The sequence below is a fragment of the Lactuca virosa genome, chromosome 6, assembly GCF_052849685.1.
Source record: "Lactuca virosa cultivar CGN04683 chromosome 6, Lactuca_virosa_CGN04683_v6, whole genome shotgun sequence".
In the NCBI taxonomy this organism is placed as follows: domain Eukaryota; kingdom Viridiplantae; phylum Streptophyta; class Magnoliopsida; order Asterales; family Asteraceae; genus Lactuca; species Lactuca virosa.
The window spans coordinates 108162602-108176501 of NC_136431.1; the positions used below are offsets into that span (position 1 = coordinate 108162602).

General features: G+C 41.7%; 1 pseudogene across 1 annotated transcript; it reads right to left on the bottom strand.

Annotated features, from left to right (window-relative positions):
* Nucleotides 1-2189: 2189 nt before the first annotated feature.
* Nucleotides 2190-3986, bottom strand: LOC145121840 (putative disease resistance protein At5g66900; annotated as a pseudogene). The gene is made up of 4 exons (XR_013714604.1): nucleotides 3353-3986; nucleotides 2884-3284; nucleotides 2433-2794; nucleotides 2190-2331 (listed from the first exon to the last, which is right to left on the bottom strand). The product of XR_013714604.1 is annotated as a putative disease resistance protein At5g66900 (transcript).
* Nucleotides 3987-13900: the final 9914 nt, after the last annotated feature.

Consider the following 13900-nt stretch of genomic DNA (forward strand, 5'->3'; position numbering starts at 1 on the left):
GAAAATATGGGATTTTCTGGGATAACCAAATCTTTCATAAATAGTCTGTTTTATGTGTAACAAATGGATAATCAAAACCTCTTTCATAAGGAAATATGAGATTTTCTTGGGAAAACAACTTTTCAAAGAATCAAAGAAACATGTCTTTTACCAGAATTAACAGCTTATGAACTCACCAGCTTTATGCTGATATTTTAAAACTGCTTGTATTCTCAGGGCATCAATAGACAGGTACTCTGCCAACTTTTTGAGAAGACGGAGCTTATTGGATTCACGTCTTTTACTTTTGCTATATACTGATATGTATAATCTTTGTATTAAGACAATGTAAATCTTTTCACGTATGTATTTAATGTTTGGATTGTGTTTACTATGCTTACTATGATACAACTGTTGTGATACTACGCATGACGTCGCTCCGCCCCAGAACGTTTCCGCCTTCGGTTTCGGGGTGTGACAACATGTGATTCACATGCAAATCACAAATGAATCACGTATCAATTACATGTAATTGACACGTTAATCACAAGTGAATCACATATGAATTACATGTGATTCACATGTAAATCACAAGTGAAGCAGATACGAATTACAGGTGATTTACATGTAATTCACGTATGAATATGAATCACATATGAATTACATGTGATTCACACATGTAATTCATGTATGAATCTTAAAAGAAACAATAACATGTGAATATCATATTATATAATCACATGTGAATCTTACATGATTTATACGTATGTATTTTTGTGAATGTTCTTGCATTAATAAATTTTCTTTATTTTCTTCTAGATTTGGAAGAATTTTGGGAAAATATTGAAGTGGTAAAAAGTGAAATTGAAGAAAATATAGAAATCTTGACACGAAGACATGAAAACGTTTTGAAATTTTATAGCATTTTTAGTTTTTTATATTTTATTTTGTATCGAATGAAATACATGTATTATTGTGTTTATAGATTAGTAAGTAAAAATGTGTTCTTTTATAATTTACTTACGAATATTATAGTATAAGAAATATATATACATACACTTGAAGCAATATGCATATATGCTCCTAAAACGTTGATTTTTTGGTTAAAAAAATTATAGTTTTTTTTTACTAAGTTCATAAAATTTATTGTTTTTAAAAAAATGCAGTTTTAAAAAAAAATGTTTTTTTTTCAACTTTTTTATAAAAATTTATGTTTTCTGGGAAAATTAAAAAATCTGCAAATTAAAAAAAATGAAAATTGTTGTCTTTATAAAAAAAATCCGAAAATTTAAGTTATAATGTTAATTTGAGAGCTTTCTATTAATATTTTCAATAATACAAAAAGTTAAATGAGATTGGTAAGATGACGATCATGCCCTTAATGACTTAATTTTGATCCAATGCTCCACCTTTAGTTCTCGGGTTGTCGGGAAACTACGAGTTTCAGTTGAATTCATGTATCTTTGATTTTCTGAGGATTTTAACAAGAGCGTTATCGCGTGTATATTTTTGTGAAACAAGGTAACTGAAACTGATACGCTCCCCATGCCTGAACGGAACTGTAAACCATCAAAATGGAAAGCTGAGTAAGTGTTTATTAAAAAGGAAGGGGTAAAATGGTCATTTTTACATGGGCTTTACATGTTTATTTGTGATCTAAGTGTAACTCAGGGACTGAAAGCGTTAGGAAACGGTAAATAAGGACGAAATGTGCAAAAATATTCTTTTTTGGACCATACTGGAAAAATGATATAACATAGGGACCAAAAGTGTAATTATTTTGAAAGTATTTCCACAAAATCAGAATGGAAGAACTCAAAAGTATAAAAATAGTAGCAATATCAATCACATATACAAAAAAAATGGGGGGTAAAATGGTCATATTATACTTGGGATTAACACCAATTTGTAGATAGCATGTAAATCAAGGACTGAACTGTTCATAAAGAATAAAATGGAGACGAAAAATGAAAAAACATTCTTTTTGGACCATATGCAAAAATATAATATAAACAGGGACCAGAACAGCAACTTAGTTTGGAAAGTCTTCCAACAAAACCAGATGGAAAAGCTCCACTATATAAAAATAAATTCTGGGTGGATCATCACATTGAAGATAATGGATTGGTTTTCTTAGCATTGGAAGAATGCACATCAACAAAACCTTATAATGGTTAAAATAAAATATAAATAGTGATAGTGTAGAATCTTTATCTTAAAAAAAAAACCAACAATCGTGTTCTTTGAGCTATTGGATCTTGGCTACTCAAATGGATGGCTAAATCTCTTAACAGATCATGTTGTGTGACATAATGCTCGTTGCAATACCCTTCAAGTTCACTACCATCTTTCCTAAAAATATTAAACAAAAATCGATTAATCACCGGAGAAATAACAAAATTAATCTTTGTATATTATTATGAGTCTGACTATTTGGTATAACAAGTTTTTACCTGGTGAGAACAAGATTGAGAAGGTTTCTTGAAGAGAGTTCAAGAAGGTATTCAATGGTATACATTCCTTCATCGTCTAAATTGTATGATTCTACCCACATATCCATTAAAGCAGAAGCTGTAATTTTTTCATCTTCTGGAAACAAACCCAAATCTAGAAAAGAGTCTCTCAGTATTGGAAACTCTTCAAGTGCATCAACTCTTGACTGAAGACTAAACAACAATCGGCTGCTTGAATGAAAGATAGATTGACCTTCTGACCATTTCTTCAAAGTTGACCTCTATTTGACCACATTTTGACCACATAATGATGCACCAATCACAGTAATTGCCAATGGAAACCCCTTGCAGTATTTAACCATCTAAATCAAAAATCAAAACAAAAATTTGAATTCCAATGTAATCATATGTATAAAAAGGTTTTACTCTAAAAGATTAAGAAAAACTTTACCTGTTTTACAAGATCATCTGGCACGTTAACAGAATTCATGTTATGAAATGCAGAAGAGCAAAAAAGGGTCTTTGCATCTGGATCGTTTAACAGGGTCAGTTCATATGTGGAACCGAATCTTGAAAACAAGAATCTTGATGTCACCAAGATTTTGTATCCTGATATTGGAAACTTAAGATCTTCAATAAATGATTCGGATTCTGAACACACGTCATCTAGCACCAACAATATGTTCTTTGATCCCATTTCACTCAAAAAATTCTCTAATTGGTTTTTTGCCTCTTCATCAGTTTGTAACTCACAATGATTTACATTAAAATGTGCAAATAGTTTCTGGATGATTGTCTTAAGGGATGTTGTTCTAGAAACTGTAACATAAAAAATGTTGTCCCCAAAAATGCCTGTACAAAACAATTAAGAATGAGATCAAGAATAAATGGATAGAAGAAAAGCTCAATAGTTTATGTACCTTTAATTTCATTATCATGACAAAGCATCTTTACTAATGTAGTCTTCCCACATCCTCCAGGAGCTGAAACTGTTATGAGCTGGGTGTCTTCTTTTAGCACCATTCTTTTCAGTTCTTGAAGATGAAAATCCAACCCAATGATGACATCTGGAAGCCCTGGAACACTGCAGGATTCTGAAAATCCATCTGTATGTTTGGTAACAGCTGCAAGGACTTGATCCAGTTTGTCTCCCAAAGCATAAATCTCAAACAGAATCCTCCTGCTTGAAATGAAATTATCATGCAATTCACTCAGAAAGAATCTCAAAAGCATGTTGTCCAATCCAATTAGCTTGTTTGCGTGAAGAAGTTTCTTGTATACATTCCAGCATTTCATCTCTAAGCACTCCATGACTACTTCTTTTCCATTTGCCACATAATATATGAACATTTTGGTCTCGTTTTCAGCTCGATACAACACTTTTCTCAACCTCTCATATCCATAAAAAATCGGCTCGATGTTCCTTAAAGTTCTCTCGACGTGCTTGAGTAGAGTTCTAAATTTGGCAGTTCGTTTGGTTTCCAAAACCACAATATTCAGTAAATCCACCATTATTGTTCGTAGAGCTGCTTCATTAGCGTTTGGTGCAATCATCTGTAGATATGACAATTAAAGTAAATAAAAATCACTGGAAAGTAAAATTTAGGGTAAATGGCACAAAAAACACTCTTTTTACACAGAAATTCGATTTTCATACCGTGTTTTTTTTTTGTGTCAATTTTGACACTGTGTTTTCCAATTTGTTACAATTCTGACCATTTGACCGGTTAACCAGGTTGCATGCTGACGTGGCATGATGACATGTCAGTTTTGATGACGTGGCATGCTGAGATGATATGCTGACGTGTCAAAATTGAATTTTTTTCTCATAAAAAACACTAAGTTTTCATTTTTTTTCGATTTTGATACTAAGTTTAATTTTTTCTTTCAACTTTGACATTATGTTTTTTTGTTCCAAATTGAACATCATTTTTTCCAATTTTGTTCAATGTTGACAATTTTTTATTTGAAACCGTATAAATATTTTTTAATACATTTAAACCGTATAAATATGTTTTTTTTTTATTTAAAAACCATAGTTTTGTATAAATACATTTTTTTTTACACTCAAACCATATTTTTATGTATAAATATGTATTAGTTATATAAAAATTGTATTTTATATTAAATATGCAACTTTAAAATGTGGTTTGACACGTCAGCATATCATGTCAGCATGCCACGTCATCAAAACTGACATGTCATCATGCCACGTCAGCATGTAACCTGGTTAACCGGTCAAGTGTTTAGAATTGTAACAAATTGGAAAAACACAATGTCAAAATTGACAAAAAAAAAAAAAAAACACGGTGTCAAAATCGAATTTCTGTGTAAAAAGAGTGTTTTTTGTGCTATTTACCCTAAAATTTAAACCCTAGCAATAAGCCTTAGAGTTAAACTTCAAATTCAATAACGTAAAAGAGACAATAACTTACGATAATTCATGGGTTTGTAATTCGAATACAGGGAAATACATTTATATGTTCGATTGTTAAACGAGAATTTGTACTGTTGAGAATTTGTATGAACGCAAAACACCATAACCACTGCATCCATCGACGGAACAACCTTCCCGACACTCTCCCACCGCGGAGGACCATCCGCAACAGTCCCAACGATGTCACAATCTCCGTTGTGGTCGCTATGTCTAGACGCCCTTCGTTCAGGAGACGCAACAATGGCGACGTCATCAGCAGCAGCGCTTAAGGAAGCTACCACCTCTTCTACAGCAGCGGTGTTTGAGTTAGGGTTTGCTTCCGCGTCCACTGCATTTTTAGGTTTCCGTCCACGTTTTCTCACTGCTTTATCCATTCATAGCGTTTGATTTTCCAATCAATGGTGAGTGGGATCAATAAGATGACGATCATGCCCTTAATGACTTAATTTTGATCCAACGCTCCACCTTTAGTTCTCAGGTTTTCGGAAAACTATGAGTTCTCAACCGATCTCACCCCTATATATATATATATATATATATATATATATATATATATATATATATATATATATATATATATATATATATATATATATATATATGTTTCTTGTTGGGAAATAAGTTTAGGGTTATGGTGGAGAAACCAAATTGCTCTTGGATCGTGTAAGTTCACTTTCCGAACTAATATTTCCACCCTATGCCTGGGTTACAGGAAATACAATTTAGGATAATCCAAGAGGACACTTATGTATCTACATACAGAACCACAAGCCAAATCGCCAGAGAATTATGAGTTTCGTGTAGAAGAAGGAGAGCTGAAAAGGTATATCATGGCTCAATAAAGGAGACGTATTTGTATTAGACAGATTAGGGTTTCCGTCTTCTATATTAGTTAGAAAAATCACAAATTTAATGGCATAATCAATGGTTACCAAAATTGATAAGATTTATCGGTTTTACCATAATCACCTACTAGAATACGGTTTTTCCATAATATAACTAATTCAAATTTTTGAAGACCTTTTGGGGCGCTGCCCCCAACCCTGCAGGGGCGTTGCCCCTCGACACAAGTGGGACCACCGCAAGGGGCTCTGCCGCTTGGACCCTGCAAGGGGACACAACCCCCTTAACATCCGCTATTATATCGAACCATCTTATCATAAGATCTTATATATGCATGCACTCCACATTCACCAAACATATAATATAGAGTCCAAGCAAATAAAGCCATTAGCTCACATATTAGTTCCAATTACATAAAATGCCCGGTGACACTAAAATCACCAACAATCCTCCCCCATTTTAGTGTAACCCATGAACTAACATAAAATTATCTAAAGAAAACCAAACTAGTACATAAATGAAAATATCAAAACGATTGAATTCCCATCTTAGTATCAAACAATTCCAATACTCGAGAATCAGGTGTTCTAAGAATTAAACCCTTCAACCCAACTGAATACATGAAAGTAAAAATACATAGTAGTTTATTCAAATTTCTAGCGAAATACAACTTGACACTATTATAAAGTCGTGTGTTCAAATCCTCTCATGATTGTATCAAGGCCAAGTCCCCAACCTCTTGAAATGCGGCTACAATTCACAATCAAGTAGGTAATTCCTTTACTTCATGTATCTGCATCCATATATATATATATATATATATATATATATATATATATATATATATATATATATATATATATATATATTATCAAACGAATTATTAAGAAGTTAAACTTCAACCTGGCTAACTTGCAGAACTGAACACATACCTGGGATGTATACTTCATGTGTTCTGTGACAACCCGTTGTTTCCGGTCAACAAAAGTCAAACTTCTTATTTTGATCCATCTTAATTAAGGAGATTTAACTTCTAGATTGTTTCAAAATCCATTAAATTAGAAGTGTTGCATGAATTTGGAGTGAAATGCATGAAAACCAAGAGTTTTGTCCGAGCTGCAAACCACCTCGCAGCCTTGTACATCCGAGCCGTGAACCACTTCGGAGCCGTGATGTAACATCCCAAATTTCCAGTCCAAAAATTTCATTTTTAATTAATTGATTTATAAAACTTCCATAAGAAAACATAGTGAAGACATATCATTTCATAAAACTAATATCTCATGTCTGAAAACCAAACCATAAATATAACAACGTCAGAGTACAATCCCAAGAATCTCGTAATGTGGATATCCAACGTGTGTGTGTATGATGTGCAGCTACCGCGCCAGCTCCTTCCCCTTATCTTAGACTTCGTCCTCGAAGTATGCTGCTCGGTCCTGAAAAAGCTATGGATAATGCTCCATCATCTCGTCCACCGGCTCCCACGTCCACTCCGAGCCCTTCCGGTGCTGCCATTGCACCTTCACCAGCTCGACCTTCTTGTTCCTCAGATCCTTCGACTTCCGGTCGAGGATCGCCACGGGCCGCTCAATGTAGTTCAGGATGCCATCAACCTGTATATCCTCCAGGGGCACCACTGCCGAGTCGTCCACCAGACACTTTCATAGCTGGAAGACGTGGAAAGTGTCGTGGATCTGACTGAGTTCCGCTGGCAGATCCAGCCGATATGCCACCTTGCCCACCAGGGCCAAAACCCTGAAAGGCCCGATATACATGGGGCACAACTTGACCCGCTTCCTGAATCGGATGACGCCTTTCCATGGCGACACCTTCAGGAGAATCATATCCCCGACCTGAAACTCCAGGTCTGAACGACGCTTGTCGGCATAGCTTTTCTGCCGACTCTGTGCAGTCTGAAGCCTGCTCCTGACCTGCTGAATTCTTTATGTCGTCTTGAGCACCACTTCGGTGCTCCCCATGACCCTCTGGCCAACCTCACCCCAACATATCGGGGTCTTGCACTTCCTTCCGTATAACATCTCAAAGGGAGGACGATCGATACTCACGTGGTAGCTTTTGTTGTAGGAGAATTCAGCCAATGGGAGGTAAGTATCCCAGCTACCACCGAAATCTAGAACACACGCCCGCAACATATCTTCCAAAGTCTGGATGGTCCGCTCGCTCTGACCATCCGTCTGCAGGTGAAATGCGGTGCTAAAGTGCAGACGAGTACCCAACTCGTCGTGGAACTTCTTCCAGAACCTGGAAGTAAACCGCACATCTCTGTCGGAAATCACGGAGACTGGCACTCCATGCCGAGCCACCACCTCTCGAATGTAAATGTCGGCCAGCTTCTCGGCTGATATACTCTCCTGGATTGGTATAAAATGGGCGCTCTTGGTCAACCGATCCACAATGACCCATATGGAATCCACTCCCCGCGTGGTCCTGGGAAGTTTGGTGATGAAGTCCATGGTAATATCTTCCCATTTCCACATGGGAATATCCAGCGGCTGCAACTTGCCGTGTTGCCTCTGGTGCTCGGCCTTGACCTTCCTGTAGGTCAAGCACCGCTCCACATACCATGCAACGTCCCGCTTCATGCAGGGCCACCAATAGTCAAGACGAAGATCCCTATACATCTTCGTCGCCCCGGGATGAATAGAAAACCTGGATTTATGCGCCTCCTCCATCAATATCTGACGCACGCCTCCATGATAGGGGACCCACACCCTACGGTGAAGGGTCAACAACCATCGGCTATCATAGTCGAAGGAGGAAACCTGACCCACTATACGTTCGCTCTTCCGATGTTCCTCCTTCATAGCCTCCTGCTGGGCCTCTCGGATCTGCTCCAACAGTGGAGTCACTACTGTCATCCGCATGCAAAAGTCTCTGATCGGCGCTGCCTTACGGCTAAGTGCATCGGCCACTACATTAGCCTTCCCCGGGTGGTAAAGGATCTCGCAATCATAATCCTTCACCACATCTAACCACCGACGCTGCCTCATGTTCAGATTCGGCTGATCCATGAGATGTCTCAGACTCTTATGGTCCGTGTAGATGGTACATCGAACCCCGTAGAGATAGTGTCGCCAAATCTTGAGGGCGAAGACAAACGCCCCCAACTCCAAATCGTGCGTCGGATAATTCGCATCGTGAGGCTTCAGTTGCCTCGAAGCGTAAGCAATAACATGTCCTCTCTGCATCAAAACTGCGCCCAAACCCGAGATGGACGCGTCGCAGTATACGCCAAATTCCTCCATGCCCTCTGGCAGGGCTAAGATTGGCGCCTCGCACAATCTCTGTCTCAATGTCTCAAATGCCACCTGCTGCTCAGGCCCCCAGCGAAAAACCACGACTTTCCTCGTCAGCCTGGTCAGGGGTACGACTATCTTGGAGAAATCCTGGATGAATCTCCGATAATAGCCGGCTAATCCTAGGAAACTACGAATCTCAGATGGAGACCTCGGAACCTGCCATCTCATCACGGCCTCCACTTTGGCCGGGTCAACCGATATCCCGTTCTGGTTGACAAGGTGCCTAAGAAACTGCACCTCGCGCAACCAGAACTCACACTTGGAGAACTTAGCATACAAGTTCTCCCTCCTCAAAGTATCCAGAACCTCCCGCAAGTGTTCCTCATGATGCTCTTGCGTCTTGGAGTAAACCAAGATGTCATCAATGAAAACTATCACGGACCGATCCAACATCGGTCTGCACACGCGAGTCATGAGATCCATGAACGCGGCAGGAGCATTGGTAAGCCCGAAAGGCATCACCACAAACTCATGGTGACCATAACGCGTCCGAAAGGAAGTCTTCTGTACATCCTCCTCTCTGACCCTCATCTGATGATAACCTGAACGCAAATCAATCTTGGAGAACCAAGATGCTCCCTGTAGCTGGTCAAAGAGGTCATCGATCCTCGGGAGTGGGTAACGGTTCTTCACCGTTACCTTATTCAGCTCCCGATAATCTATACACATCCGATGTGACCCGTCCTTCTTCTTTACAAACAGAATCGGGGCTCCCCAGGGTGAACTACTCGGTCTAATGAATCCCTTGTCTAACAGCTCCTGCAGCTGTGTAGACAACTCCTCCATCTCAGGAGGAGCCAACCGATACGGTGCCTTGGCTATCGGAGCCACACCAGGGACTAGGTCGATCTTGAACTCCACCTGCCTCTCCGGAGGTATCCCGGGAAACTCCTCGGGGAACACATCCGCAAACTCTCGCACTACTGTCACATCACCCACCGTCGCCCCTCCCGCCTCCCGGGTGTCCATAACATAGGCGACGTATCATGCGCAACCCTGCTGAAGGTAGCGCCTAGCCCTCGCTGCCGAATATAAAGCTGGTCCTCGATGTGGCCTCTCGCCCTAAATCACCAGTTCTCCCCCACCTGGGGTCCTGATCCGAACCAACTGCTGCGCGCAGTCAATCATTTCTCCATTGGGGCTTAGCCAATCCATACCAATATTAACCTTGTTCCCCCTCACGGTATGGGACCGAAATCCACTAGATAACGCTCTTCGAACAACCTCAAAACACAATCCCGGAAGACCTCTGATGCTCGCACAGACCGGTCGTCCGCAATCTCGACCTCTAGAGGGCAATCCAACATGCCCGAGGACTCAGGAAACTTCTTCCTAAGCGCAAGAGAAACAAACAATCGGGTAGCGCCCGAATCAAACAACACCTGAACTGGGATACCGTTCACATGGAACGATCCTAAACATATATATACAGAGCATATATCAATATCATAAGCATCATATGAATAAATCAGGGAGAAAGAATCATACCCGTCACCACATCGGGTGCGGCGCGTGCCTCCTCGGCAGTCAACTGGAAGGCACGACTCCTCACCACTGGAGCCTCTAACTTGCCCTGTCGGCCATCCGTAATCTGCAGGGTCGCTGGAGATGGCGCCTTCACTGGCGCTGCTGCTGTCAACTGGGGGCAATTGGCCATCTTATGGCCCCTCTGGTTGCAGTGGAAACACAGCAACTCGGATGTCTGAATAGTGGGTGTAGGGGCGGTACAATCCTTGTTGAAATGCCCCAACTTGCCGCACTTATAGCAAGCTGACGATCCCAACATGCACGCTTCCTCATGTGACTTACCGCATTTCCTGCAGCGGCCTCGGCCCTGCTGGCCTTTTGGCCCAGCGTCTGATCCCTTGGGCTTCTTCCCCGAAGCCCCAGTCACCTGTCCCTCCTCGGCCTTCCTCTTCCGAACGTGCTCCAGGTAAATCTCCTTCTCCCTTTCCCTGGCAATCATGAAATCCAGGGTAGGGCAAGCTGAAAAACTGACATGCTCCCGAATGTCGGCTCGCAGCATGTCATGGTAGCGGTTCCTCTTCATATCCTCGTCTCCCGTATACTGGGGCACCAGTAACGCCCCTCTCCCGAAACTTTGCTGTGATCTCCGCCACTGTCTCAGTCATCTGTCTCATATCCAGGAACTCCCGGGCCAACTGCTGGAGCTCCACCGCAGGCGCAAACTCAGCTCTGAACCGGGTCACAAAATCCGACCATGTCATAGCCTCAATATCCGAGGCTCCCAGAGAGTCACCAACCGACTCCCACCAATCCCTGGCCCGGTCTCTCAAGCATCCTGTTGTATATCGCACCTTCGACCCCTCGGGGCAGAAGCTAGTCAACTGTGCAGACTCAATGTCTGCAATCCATCGTCTGGCAGCAATGGGGTCCTTCGCCCCATGGGAATCCGGCGCACCACTCCCCCTGAAGTCCTTAAAGGACAGTGTGCGTGATCCTGACTGGCTGGTCGCCATGTCACTCCTGAACACCCTGAGGCAATCTTCCATCAGCTCGATGATCCCTTCCTTGATCGACCCAAAGATGACCGGGGTCGCATCAAGGATGCCTCTAGTGATCTCGGACGCGATGAACTCGCATAGCCTCTCATCCACTGGTTTGGAACCTGAACCCGAACCCGATCCCTCTCCTGAACTGCCAACTGCTGGTCTCGGTCATAGTACCACCATTCTGCAATACATAATGACAATCGTCAGTGATACTGATACATCTAGAGGGATCAGATCTATCACAAGTTTCCTGGTCTCATCTCAGCCTTCCTCGACTCAATACGGATCCTCTGCTTTCAGTAGTACGGGCCCATACTACCTTCCACATCTATCCGTACTTTCCTCAAGAACTGCCTCGACTCCACCAAGCCCCTTCTACTGCTACTGATCTCTTCTACTCTCATCCTAGGCTTGCCCTAGGGTACCTCTAACTCCACCCAAACCAGTCCTCAGCTGCTGAAGGCCTCTTTGCAATGCCAATTAGCCACCATATGGATATAATCACATGCCACGAGGCTCAAATAATCCTTCGAGTAAGGGACTCATCCCTACAACGGTTAGGACTCAAACATGAGCTACGCAATAGGGTCAAATCCAATACTCTGGGATTATTCAACCCTGATTGCATGTGACCTAACATACCCACCTAATAGCTAACTCCCATCACTCTGAGTCCCACAAAGCACAAAGCAACCAGCATTCAGACAAAAAGGAAACAAGCTCGAGAAATTCTATCCACATAACAAGAATTTGTACTAGCATGCGATATAAGCTCATATAATCAGGCATAACCTAAACAAGCTATCCTATCTCTGTCTAATCAACACTATCATGCAGCTCAAAAGCACATATAACAGACACATAAGGCATCCTTCCTAGATCCTTAGTCCTAATCTAGCATGCTGTTCTACTGAACTGATAATCATAACATAAACTTGTATGGGTACTTTGGGGAAACACTTACTTGAGCTCGGCCGGTCGCGCACATCACACACCTTGTTCTTTCTTAACACTTTTTAACTTAGCTCTTAGAAAACCATTTTCTTTGCAAAAATCTTTTAATCCCTCGGTTTGAGTCCAGACATCCCTGAGGGTGTGTCTGAATCCCTCAAACCAGGGCTTTGATACCAACTTGTAACATCCCAAATTTCGAGTCCAAAAATTTCATTTTTAATTAATTGATTTATAAAACTTCCATAAGAAAACATAGTGAAGACATATAATTTCATAAAACTAATATCTCATGTCTGAAAACCAAACCATAAATATAACAACGTCAGAGTACAATCCCAAGAATCTCGTAATGCGGAAATCCAACGTGTGTGTGTATGATGTGCAGCTACCGCGCCAGCTCCTTCCCCTTCGCTGAAGAGGTACCTGAAACAAAACTGAAAACTGTAAGCATGAAGCTTAGTGAGTTCCCCCATCGTACCACATACCATACAATCACATAACATACATATACTGTCAGGCATATCTGGGTGCCCGACCTACCCCTTCGGTCCTCTCGACCGGATACTGCCTAGCATACCTGGGTGCTGGCCTCCCCTTCGGTCCTCTCGACCGGATACTGCCTAGCATAACTGGGTGCTGGCCTCCCCTTAGGTCCTCTCGACCGGATACTGCCCAACATACCTGGGTGCTGGCCTCCCCTTCGGTCCTCTCGACCAGATACTGCCTAGCATACCCGGGTGCTGGCCTCCCCTTCGGTCCTCTCGACCGGATACTAGGGACTATTTCACCCCTCTACTACTACCACATAACATGTAACACATAATCATATTCTATCTAGCATGATTGGGTATGACTACCCCCTTCGGCCCTATCGACCGGAAATCTTGGGACTATCTCCCCTACTGCTACTAGCATATAACATCATATCATACTAGCACATAACATATCAGGTAGTAGCAAACCTAGATGAATATCACAAAGACAATCATCTAACATACGACTCCTACTGGTGGGCTGGAATTGGTGCCTTATACCCACTTCTACTGGAAGGTAACTCACCTCGTAAGGCTGACTGCTAAAAAGATGATCGGCAGATGTCTGGCTGCTGCTCCGGTGATCCTCCGGCTATAAATCCATAAAACACTTAATCAGACACTGATAACTACTCTTAGGGTAAAATGACTATTTTACCCCTGACCAAGTCAAAGTCAAAGTAAACTTCCAGTTGACCTGACTCGTCGAGTTGGGCCGCCAACTTGTCGAGTCCCTATCCTTTCATCTGTCCTTCTTCACGCCCCTACTCGTCGAGTTTAGCAACGACTCGATGAGTTCTCCTTCTAAAACATCCTCGAATGAACCTTCATCCGACTCGCCGAGTTGTATGAACAACTCGTCGAG